The following is an 11932-nucleotide window of genomic DNA, read 5'->3' on the forward strand; positions in this document are numbered from 1 at the left end:
GTTAATTTACCTACCAGACTCATTTTAAACTCGTGTTCCATTAAATTTGTAAATTCATCTAAAAATTCTGAATTTGTTGAACCAAAGATTATATCATCTACGTAAATTTGTGATATAAAAATATCTCCTTTTATTAATTTGACAAATAAGGTTGGGTCAATTTGACCTTAGTTAAACCCTTTAGAGATTAGGTAAGAAGTTAGTCTTTCATACCATGCCCTAGGTGCTTGTTTAAGTCCATATAAGGCTTTCTTCAATTTATGGACATAATCAGGGTGTTCTAGACTCTCAAACCCAGGTGGTTGTCCTACGTAGACTTCTTCTTTTATTAGTCCATTTAGGAATGCCGACTTAACTGTTAGGATTCTTTGTACTCGGCTAGAGAGGGGGGTGTGAATAGCCGCCCCAAATCTTTCGCGTTTCTTCCTACGATTAGGTTAGTCGCAGCGGAAATACAAGAAAGAAACTAAGGAGAAGAAAAACAAACCTCAACGCAAGGATGTAACGAGGTTCGGAGATTAGGGCTCCTACTCCTCGGCGTGTCCGTAAGGTGGACGAGTCCGGTCAATCCGTCGGTGGATGAGTCCCCGGAGAACCGGCTAATACAATATACTCCTTGTGGGTGGAGAAACCTCACCACAATAACTTGCAACAACAAGATAGAATACAAGGAATACAAGTAGAAAGATAAGAACAATGTACAAACACTAACTCGCCTTCTCGTCGACTGGGGTCCCGGATGAAGTAGCAACTTCACGGACAGATGCAACAAGCATCGAAGAAAAACACTGTCGGGAAGCTCACGCAAGCTTCGAGTTGAGCTCAAGCAAAGCTCGAGCACCGGAAGCGAAGCTTGAGAGAGAGCTTCGAAGGAAGAAGCGATGGCGGAGAGCTTTCACCAAGTCCTCAGAGCCCTCATTTATACCGCCAAGAAAGCGAAGAAAACACGAAGAAATCTAGCCGTTGCGGCGCAACGGCTAGTGCTGATCGATCGGACCGATCGGGACCTATTCGATCGGTCCCGACGATCAACTTTCTTCACGCGCCCACCTTCGCGGGTTCGATCGGCCTGCGGACCGATCAGTGAGATCGGTCCACAGACCGATCCCAACCCTTGCTTTCTCAGCGAGCCTCTCGATCGGTCCCCGCACCGATCAGATATGGCCTGATCGGCGTGGACCGATCACCTGCCTCTCTTGCCTACCGATCGGCCACGATCGACAACGAACAGAGCTTATCGATCGGTCACGGACCGATCGAGCAACAGGTCACCGGATCGGTCGTGACCGATCCGCAGCTTGGGTTTGGCCCAAACCAAGTCCCAAGACTTCAAACCAATATCCGGTCAACCTTGACCTATTGGTACTTCATCCTAGCATCGGTCACTCCCTTGACTTGCTAGAACTCCTCGCCAAGTGTCCGGTCAATCCCTTTGACCTACTTGGACTTTCTCAACACCGGATGTCCGATCATCCCGATCCATCTGGATTTTCCCTGCCGGCTTCACTTACTGGGACTTTCACCGACTTCACTCACCAGATTTCCACACCGCCTAACATCCCGCTTAGGACTTTCCCACGGCTTCACTCACGGGACTTTCACCGGCTTCACTCACTGGACTTTCCCTTTCACCTAGCTTCACTCACTAGGATTTTCACCGCCTGCTTCACTCACCAGCACACCGCCTAGCTTCACTCACTAGGTCTTTCCCCTGGCTTCACTCACCAGGACTTTCTCCCACCGCCTGGCTTCACTCACCGGACTTTCCATTGCCTGGCTTCACTCACCGGGACTTTCTCCCGTGCCAAACTCCTGCTTGGACTTTTCCCTGCCAAGTCTCCATACTTGGACTTTCCGCGTGCCAAGCTACCTTTTCCCCGTGCCAAGTCTCCGTGCTTGGACTTTTCCGTCAAGTCTCCGTGCTTGGACTTTTCGTGCCAAGCTCCCTGCTTGACTTTTCCGTTGCCAAGTCTCCATACTTGACTTTTCAGTCAACCAGTCAACCTTGACCTAGGGTTGCACCAATAATCTCCCAACCATCTATTCTTGTCTCACATCAAGAATACAACTCTTCCACGAGTGTCAAACATCAACATGCAACTCAACTAGGTCAATCTTGACCTAAGGTTGCATCAACAATCTTCCCAAGTCAAACATCAAAATACAACTCGAGTCAAGTCAACTCGAGTCGGGTCAACCAGGTCAACCTTGACCTAAGGTTGCACCAACAATCTCCCCCTTTTTGATGTTTGACAAAACTATAATCAAGTTAGGTTAACCCGATAACCTAACTTAGGTTTTCCAACCATCTTCCAATGTCCAATGTTCTTTCCTTGAACATTCTCCGGACATTCTCCCCTTAGGTTAACCCGATAACCTAACTTGGGTTCTCCAATAGTTCTCCCCCTTTTTGACACACATCAAAAAGAATTCCAATGTTCTTCCTTGAACATTCCTTGACATTCTTCCCCTAGCTTAGGTTAACCCGATAACCTAACTTGGGTTCTCCAATAAACACTCTCCCCTTTTTGACACACATCAAAAAGTAAAAGGAGGATATCAAGGTCAAAAGTTTCTTCCTAATGAAAGTCCCATACCTTTCATTGAAACTCTTAATTTCCCCTTGATACTAAACTCAACAATCAACTTAGTGATAATCTCATATCACTAATCCTCAAAAGTTTTAAGGAGTAAAAACTCCCCCTAAAAGTCAACTCCCCTTGACAATTAGGTAAAAACTCCCCCTTAAAGGTCAACTCCCCCTTGACCATTGCACCAACAATGTCTTTGAGAGTTCCAAACCTTTAGAAATCCAAAATCACAACTTCCATAACTGAAATTTCAGACAACAGTCAAGATATCATCCCGATCGGTCCCTGGACCGATCGAACCCGGATCGGTCCCGGACCGATCCACCTTTCACCGGATCGCGGTGCTCGGAACTCGGATCGGTCTGCGGACCGATCCACAATACTCTGGATCGGTCCGCAGACCGATCAGAGCTTTCTGGATCGGTCCCCGGACCGATCCAACCATTGAAATCAGAACTTCCGAAATTCGAAACTCCTAGAAAATTCCAGAAAATTCAAAATTACGAAACTTTGAGGATACATTCCTCATATCATACACTATCATGGAAAATAATTTTCTATGAAAATAGTTTCCATTTTCAAATCTTGATACAAAATTCAAAACTTTGAAATAGTTCAAAGTTAAGTCGCTTTGTATCACAATGTTCAATGATGAGTGCTATCACTAGAAAGCTTCATCAAGGTTTTCAAATCAATTTCAAAATGATTTTAAACCTTTAATTTGGGACCACAATCTTAGGGCTATATGCACATGACTTGTACACAAGCTTTCCCTATGATCCCCATTTCTTGAATTAGGCTCATCTAGGTACAAGAACTATGTACCTTGATCCTAACTCATGATCCTAATATCTCACACACATCTAAGGTGTATCAAATCACATTCAAGTCAATTTGATGTGAGATATGGGTTTAGGTATCTTAGACTAAGGTCTCATGCATTTTCTAAACACAAATTTGATCTTAATATCAAAATGTGTTTTTCATCCTTAAATCAATTTCATTGATTATTAATGCAAGAGATGATGACATGGCATAAATTAATAACATAAATGAAAACATGTGCCAATGTCATGATGTCATGGCATAAAGTTTGAAACTAAACTAACACATGACATATAGATAACCTAAGCATTATCATGACATTTCAAATGATAATAAAATAAATATGATGTCATGGCATGGCATATGGCAACCAATCATGGCAAGTTAGCACAAATAAAATACCTAAATTCCCTATCTAAGTATCCTTAATCACTTAGCTAACTTAAGTCCTAATCCTAGATTGCCCAAAGTGCTCCAAGAAAATGTCAAAACCCAAATTGGCATTTCTTGATCTCTTGTTTGATTTATACCATTTAAAATTCTACAAGAGTAGCACTTCTAATTTAAGGCCCGGATTGCCTTGATTACCTAAGAGAATATCAAAATCCCAATTTGATATTTCTCTAGGTTTTTCAAAATTGTGTCAATTTAAAGTAAGATTAATATATTCTCACTTTGGCACACTTTACTCTTCCAAGGAGTGAATGATAAAGATTATTCCATTTCATTTTCAAAGGTTCCCAAAAACCTTGAAAATGCTCCTTGAGTGTCAATTTCCTCAAAGTTGGGTTAACTACCCTTCTTATTGGAGTTGACACTCTCTAACCCATCTATGGGGTAGAGAAAATGCTCCTAGGAACCCAATACCTACTTGAGCTCATTGGGTTCACTAAAAATTCACTAGGGATGACTTCCCTAGCAACCCTCCTAATGACCCTCTTAGGCTTTAAAGCTTTGGTCATTTGGGTCTCATCAAGGTCAACTATAGGGGTGACTCCCCTTGTGACCTTGGTAATGGTCTTCCTAGCCCTAGGTCTTGTTCCATAATCAAATGGAACATTATGATATGTGGGCTTGACCATTTGGGGCTTAGGTTTGTGACTCAAACCTTTCTTGTCCTTGGACTTGGGTTTTTGACTCTTAAACCCTAGAGATGGCTTCTCCATGTTTTTAAGAGCCTTTTCTAAATTATCAAGTCTTGACCTCAAGACTTGATTTTCCCTCTCTAATACCTCAAGTTTTAATTTGTCATTTTCTCTTGAGATATTCCTAGGCATGTGTCTAGTCTTCTTGGGATTTCTACCTAGGTTTTCCTTAACTTTAGAAGCGTTAATCCTAGGGTTGGTATTTCTAGTGTTATCCTTACCTAGGCTAACATGTTTAGCTCCTAAGCACATGTATTGGTTCCTAAAGTTAACATGCTTATCATTATTAACAATTGCAACAAAACTACTAGCATGAGTTTTATTAGAATTGCAATAATGAACCTTAGAGATTACCTTAGGGTTTGCCTTAGCTCCCCCTATCGATGTGCCCGGTCTCTTGCCCTTGTGAGGTTGCCTCCCCTCGGACAATGGCTCCTATAGTGTCCCCTTTGCTTGCATTGGAAGCACACGATGTGCTCCTTGCCTTTGCGTGTTGGGACTCCGGCTTCCTTGACCTTTGGTGCCGGTGGAGTCTTTCTTACCCTCTTTGGACACTTACTCTTGTAATGTCCATGTTTCCTACACTCAAAACACATTATGTGTAATTTGCTTGAAATCACAGTGTTTGAGTTACCTAGAGTTGTGAATGGAGATGAGCTTTCTTCTTCAACCCTTCCGGAGGTGGAAACTTCTTCTTCTTGCTCCGAACTTGAACAAGAGGAATTCTCCTCCTCTTCTTCCTTGGATGTTGAGTAGCCCTCAACTCCCAATTCGCTCCCTCCATGATGTGAGCTACTTGGCTCACTAGGCTCCTCTTCATGGCTTGAAGTGGAGCTCTCCTCATGGTACTTGGCCAAGTTATCCCATAATTCCTTGGCATTGTTGTACTTACCTATCTTACACAAAATATTAGTAGGTAATGAAAATTCAATTGTTTTAGTTACCTCATTGTTGATTGTAGATTGGTGGACTTGTTCCTTCGTCCACTTGTTCTTCTCTAGAGGCTCTCCTTCTTTATCCATTGGAGGAGTAAAACCTTCTTGTACACAAAACCAATTCAACATATTAGTCCTAAGAAAATACATCATCCTTACCTTCCAATATGCGAAGTTGTCGTTGTAGAAGGGTGGAATGGTGATGTCTTCTCCGAATTGATCCATCTCTAGCTTTGCTCCCACGGGTGTGAATCCGACGAAGAGCGGCCTTGCTCTGATACCACTTGTTAGGATTCTTTGTACTCGGCTAGAGAGGGGGGTGTGAATAGCCGCCCCAAATCTTTCGCGTTTCTTCCTACGATTAGGTTAGTCGCAGCGGAAATACAAGAAAGAAACTAAGGAGAAGAAAAACAAACCTCAACGCAAGGATGTAACGAGGTTCGGAGATTAGGGCTCCTACTCCTCGGCGTGTCCGTAAGGTGGACGAGTCCGGTCAATCCGTCGGTGGATGAGTCCCCGGAGAACCGGCTAATACAATATACTCCTTGTGGGTGGAGAAACCTCGCCACAATAACTTGCAACAACAAGATAGAATACAAGGAATACAAGTAGAAAGATAAGAACAATGTACAAACACTAACTCGCCTTCTCGTCGATGGGTCCGGATGAAGTAGCAACTTCACGGACAGATGCAACAAGAAAGCAACACTGTTCCGGGGAAGCTCACGCGAAGCTTCAGCATGTGAGCTCAAGAAGCTCGAGCACGTAAGAAGCGAAGCTTGAGGAGAGAGCTTCGAAGGAAGCGATGGCGGGGCGGAGAGCTTTCACCAAGTCCCAGAGCCCTCATTTATACCGCCAAGAAAGCGAAGAAAACACAGAATAAATCTGGCTTGCGGCGCAACGGCTAGTACTGAATCGGTCGGGGACCGATCAGACCTATTCGATCGGTCCCGCCGATCGCTTTCTTCACGTAAAGCCCACCTTCGCGGTTCGATCGGTGCGTGGACCGATCAAAGGGATCGGTCCAGACCGATCCCAACCCTTGCTTTCTCAGCGACATCGCTCGATCGGTCCCCGATCGATCAGAACGATCGATCGTGGACCGATCACCGCCTCTCTTGCCTCGTTGCTGGCGATCGGTCACCGATCGACAACAGAGCTTTGGTATCGATCGGTCACCGGACCGATCGAGCAACAGATCACCGGATCGGTCGGTGACCGATCCGAGCTTTGGCCTAAACCAAGTCCCAAGACTTCCAAACCAATATCCGGTCAACCTTGACCTATTGGTACTTCATCCCTAGCATCCGGTCACCCCTTGACCTGCTAGAACTCCCTCACCCAGTGTCCGGTCAATCCTTTGACCTACTTGGACTTTCCTCAACACCGGATGTCGATCATCCCCGATCCATCTGGATTTTCCTCGCTTCACTTACGGGACTTTCACCGGCTTCACTCACGATTTCCACACCGCCTAACATCCCAGTTAGGACCTGGCTTCACTCACCGGGACTTTCACCGCTTCACTCACCGGACTTTCCCTTTCACCTAGCTTCACTCACTAGGATTTTCACCGCTTCACGGACCGTCACACCGCCTAGCTTCACTCACTAGGTCTTTCCCCGGCTTCACTCACCGGGACTTTCTCCTGGCTTCACTCACGGGACTTCCATTGCCGCTTCACTCACGGGACTTTCTCCCGTGCAAACTCCTGTTTGACTTTCCCGCCAAGTCTCCATACTTGGACTTTTCCCGTGCTCCACCTTGGACTTTTCCGTGCCAAGTCTCCGTACTTGGACTTTTCCAGTGCCAAGTCTCCATACTTGGACTTTTCGCGTGCCAAGCTCCCTGCTTGGACTTTTCCGTTTGCCAAGTCTCCATACTTGGACTTTTCAGGTCAACCAGGTCAACCTTGACCTAGGGTTGCACCAATAATCTCCCAACCATCTATTCTTGTCTCACATCAAGAATACAACTCTTCCACGAGTGTCAAACATCAACATGCAACTCAACTAGGTCAATCTTGACCTAAGGTTGCATCAACAATCTTCCCAAGTCAAACATCAAAATACAACTCGAGTCAAGTCAACTCGAGTCGGGTCAACCAGGTCAACCTTGACCTAAGGTTGCACCAACATTAACATCCATTTGGTATAGTCTAAACCCTTCGTGTGCTGCATAACTTAGTAGCATTCTAATTGACTCTAGTCTAGCCACTGGGGCATATGTTTCATCATAGTCAAGTCCTTCTACTTGACTAAACCCCTTAGCAACTAGCCTGACCTTATTTCTAGTAATTTCTATAGTTTCACTTAATTTGTTTCTAAATACCCATTTTGTTTCTATTATTTTCTTATTCTTGGGTGGTGGTACCAAGTCCCAAACTTCATTACGCTCAAATTGAGTTAATTCTTCTTGCATAGCAATGACCCAGTCTCGGTCAAGTAGGGATTCAGCTATGGTTTTGGGTTCAATTTTTGAGATTAAAGATATTTGACTTAGATTTATAAAGGATGATCTAGTTTGACCCCTAAGATTTGGGTCACCAATTATTTGATCAGTTGGGTGATATGAGTTGACTCTTATAGTTCTAGGGGGTTGATTTTCCTGAGGTTGTTCTTCTTCTTCATGACTTAGAATTTGGTTGGCTCCTTTAGAATTATTATTTTCTTGAATAAATTCAATTGGTTGAAGTTGTATTTGTTCTGGATTTTGTTTGGATTCTTCAAATTTCACATTAGTAGTTTCTTCAATTCTTAAGGTAGCCTTATTATAAACCCTGCATCCTCTACTATTTAGGGAGTAGCCTAAAAAAAATTCCATTTTCAAATTTAGAGGTGAATTTTCCTAAGTGTTCTCTTGTGTTTAAGATGAAAGCTGGGCACCTAAATAGTTTAAAGTATTTTATATTGGGTTGTTTATTATAATAAACTTCAAAAAATATTTTGTTATGAGTTTTATTTAGTGTTGTTCTGTTTTGTACATAGCAAGCTGTACTAACAGTTTCTGCCAAAAAATATTTAGGTAAGTTATATTCATTTAACATTGTTCTAGAGGCTTCGTGTAAAATACAGTGCCCAAATAATAGTTAAATAATAAGGTTATTTGACAAATAATCTTTTTAGATTTTTCAGAAATTTTTAGGAATTTTCTGGGATTTAAACGGAGTTCGTATGAGGTAGTTTGCGGGGATAAATTAATAGGTATGAGAGAAAGTCTGTTTAGAATACATTTTAGTGGGAATTGATTGAGGAATTAACTTAACGTTTAATTAGATTAACGTAAGTTGAGTAATTAAAACCTAAGTTGTTATTTAGATCTTCCTTCTCCTCCACCGATTACCCCTCTTCCTCATTTCCCCTCTTCCTCTCCCTCACTCGCCGCCTCTCCCGAACACCCATCGCCGCAGATCAACCGGCTCCGACGTCGATGAGCCCCAATTGTCAGCCGCCCAGACCACTAGCGCCTGTCCACCCGGAACCTCCCGACATCTCTTGCTCGCCTGATCTTGATTTCCAGTCGCCGACTCTGTTCTTTTCCCCATTATCGCCGGTGCCGATCCACGTCAACGTCCGACACCATTGCTCCTCCACACGATGCCAGATCGGTGATGCTGTTGTCGTCTCTGTCGCGAGGGTGAGCCTTTGGATTCCTCTCGATTTTGCCCGATGTCGCCGCCCTATTCGATCGTGCCCTAGCTCCGGATTTCCGTTCCCATCACGTAGCCGGCAGTAGGATAGCAAGGCTAGGAAGGGCACCAAATGACCGGGGAGAGCCGATCCATCGCCGGCAGCCAGATCCTCTTCCACCTCTGGCCACAAGTGCAAGAAATGCTGATCCACCGCTGCTCCCCTTTCTTTCTCCTGATCACCGAGAGCTCTTCTTGTTCCTGATTTCCAGCCAATCTTTGCTTAGCTTGGCTCTCCACTAACAGTTATTCTTGGGAGCCAGATACTTCTGCCGGTAGGCCATCTCTTCGCTATCACTGGCCATGATTGAGGGAGGAGGGCATCTATCAGGAGGGAATCTCTATTCCTTCACAACAATGACTAGGATCATCATTGAATGGTGATGGGCTTACATGGAGAGTTTCCTCTTCATCGCAGTAACCTCTGCATATTTGGATTGAAGGTAAGACATGTTTAGTATTTTGATTTTGGGTTGTAGAGATCTAGATTGTTAATTTCTGATTGGGAGGTATGTACAAAATAGGATGGTTGATCATTGTAGCTTTGGCCATGGATTTCTACAGCTTTGCTCGGGCCACAGTAGCTTCACCAGCATCTAGTCTTGATGGGTGTTTCAACTGATCACAATGAGATGCCACGTGCAGGTAGTTCGATGTTTGATTTAGGTAACAAACTGATTAATTAGTTGATAAGTTTACATCTTGTTGATAACCTTGGAACGATTGGGAATTTATAAATCTATTGATTTGGGATTTATATCAAATTTGGAATCAGTGGATACTGGATGAGATTTGATTTCATTTTTGTTGTAGTGTGGATAGTTGATGGATTGAGTTAGATGACTGTGATGAATTGATAAGGATTTGTATTGTACTATGTTGGAGATTTTGTGCTTTGGGGGTGTTTGGATAAATTGTGATTGGTGGATTTAGAAGGGTTTATAATGGGATTTGATTAATGGATGAATCAGGGTAAGTTGTTACGATGGATTCATGATTATCCTATTCTAATTGGGTTGTGTGATTAAGGAGTATTTGGAGGATTAATAGGGGATCGAATTGGAATAGAGTTATCCTATTGGGTTAGAGATTTTATTTAGCTATTTAATTCTTATGAATTTAGCTAAATAAAATATATATATTGATTGATGCATGGCTTTGATATGGGACGATCATCAAGATGTGGAAGTTATTCTGGACACGATCTACGTATCAAGGTGGGTACTTCTTGTCTTATCTCTTCAGTATATTGATCTTAGTGCATGAGTTATATTTTCGGATAGCTCCTGTATTTATCTTGACTCCACTCGTATTTTTCCCGTGTTTGATACTTCCACTCAATGTTTGAGCTACTCGGTTCTGTATCTATACAGTCTCTCATTGCTATTCATGATATTTAGCAGATACCGGACACTAGATACTATATTACTAGGTATCATATACCAGATACCAGATACCAGATACCAGACATTAGATATTAGGTATTGGATATATATGGGCACCTGATACCATGTTTACATGCTTTGGTTTGCTGTTTATTTACACACCCATCGGCCGTACAGCATTTATATATATATGACATTGTTAGCATCATTGCGTTGCGTATCGACCGTGTCTCCCTTGTGGTTGAGAGGTCATTGGCGGGCATGGCGCTCGGCCATTCGTGTAGTGGCGGCGTCTTGTCTGTCGTGCACACTCGGCCACTCATGGGTAGTGGCGGTGAGTCATGACGGGGGGACCCCGTCATGACGTAGCTATTCATACTTATCTGTTATCCACTCGGTCAGTGAGTAGTGGCGGTGGAGTGTCGTCTGATTGTCATCGATCCGACCTCGACCATCAAGGGTCGTGGTGCGGAGAGGTGGGCGGAGTGACCATCCGTCATCTGTTGTTATTATTATATCTGCTGGTTGTATACCTATGTTGTTTTGCTTATCTATCTGCTGTTACTAGCTTATGTTGTTGTTTATTTATCTTTGTTATGCTTACATAGGTTGAGATTTATACTGTGATATGTGTTTAGACACGACTTGCTTACTGTTGACATGTATATACCTCACACGATACCATATAGTTATAAAGTCTTGTAGCAGGACTTTGCTACACTTTACCTTCTTACTAGCCTAGGATATGGTTTCGGTATGGACACTTATTATGTTATCACCGTAGTATCTGCTATTTCTTCACGAGACTGTATACCTTTGCTTACTATATTCATGCACTATCTGTCTATTACTCGCTGAGTCTTTATACTCACCACCCCGTATATTGGTAATTTCACCAGGTAGCAGGTAAAGGGTTTATGGAGTCGCCTGGAGATTCTGTCCGCCAGTTCCACGTCACATTCGAGGACGACCTTACGATTTCGGTATTTCTTACGTTATTTGTATTTTGGGTTTTGTACTTGTTTATGTATTTGTATTCTTTTGTAATTGGTTTGATATTATTGTGTCAAGTCGAGCCGGCTCGCAGTCAGTTGATTTGTGTTTTGTGATCGTTGTTTATGATTTCCGCTGTGTTGATTTTAGTATAGCCGTGTGGGCTGATTCATATATTTATATAACTGCGTGGTTGTGTTTATTTCTGTTCCAGCCGAGTGGGCTGATTATATAACTACGTGGTTGTGTAGATATATTCTAGCCGTATGTGGCTGATGTATATTGTATGTATGTATGCCTCAGATTGTCACCCGTACAGGGGAGATGCTGTCGAAATTTTTCGGTAAGGACTCCTCTGGGGGCGTGACAC

General features: G+C 43.2%; 1 long non-coding RNA gene across 1 annotated transcript; it reads left to right on the forward strand.

Moving 5' to 3' along the window:
- The first annotated feature begins 8815 nt into the window (after positions 1 to 8815).
- Positions 8816 to 11523, forward strand: LOC122028280. The gene is made up of 3 exons (XR_006124691.1): positions 8816 to 9627; positions 9709 to 10401; positions 11469 to 11523. It is a non-coding gene; the product is annotated as an uncharacterized LOC122028280 (long non-coding RNA).
- Positions 11524 to 11932: the final 409 nt, after the last annotated feature.

The sequence above is a fragment of the Zingiber officinale genome, chromosome 1A (assembly GCF_018446385.1).
Source record: "Zingiber officinale cultivar Zhangliang chromosome 1A, Zo_v1.1, whole genome shotgun sequence".
NCBI lineage: Eukaryota > Viridiplantae > Streptophyta > Magnoliopsida > Zingiberales > Zingiberaceae > Zingiber > Zingiber officinale.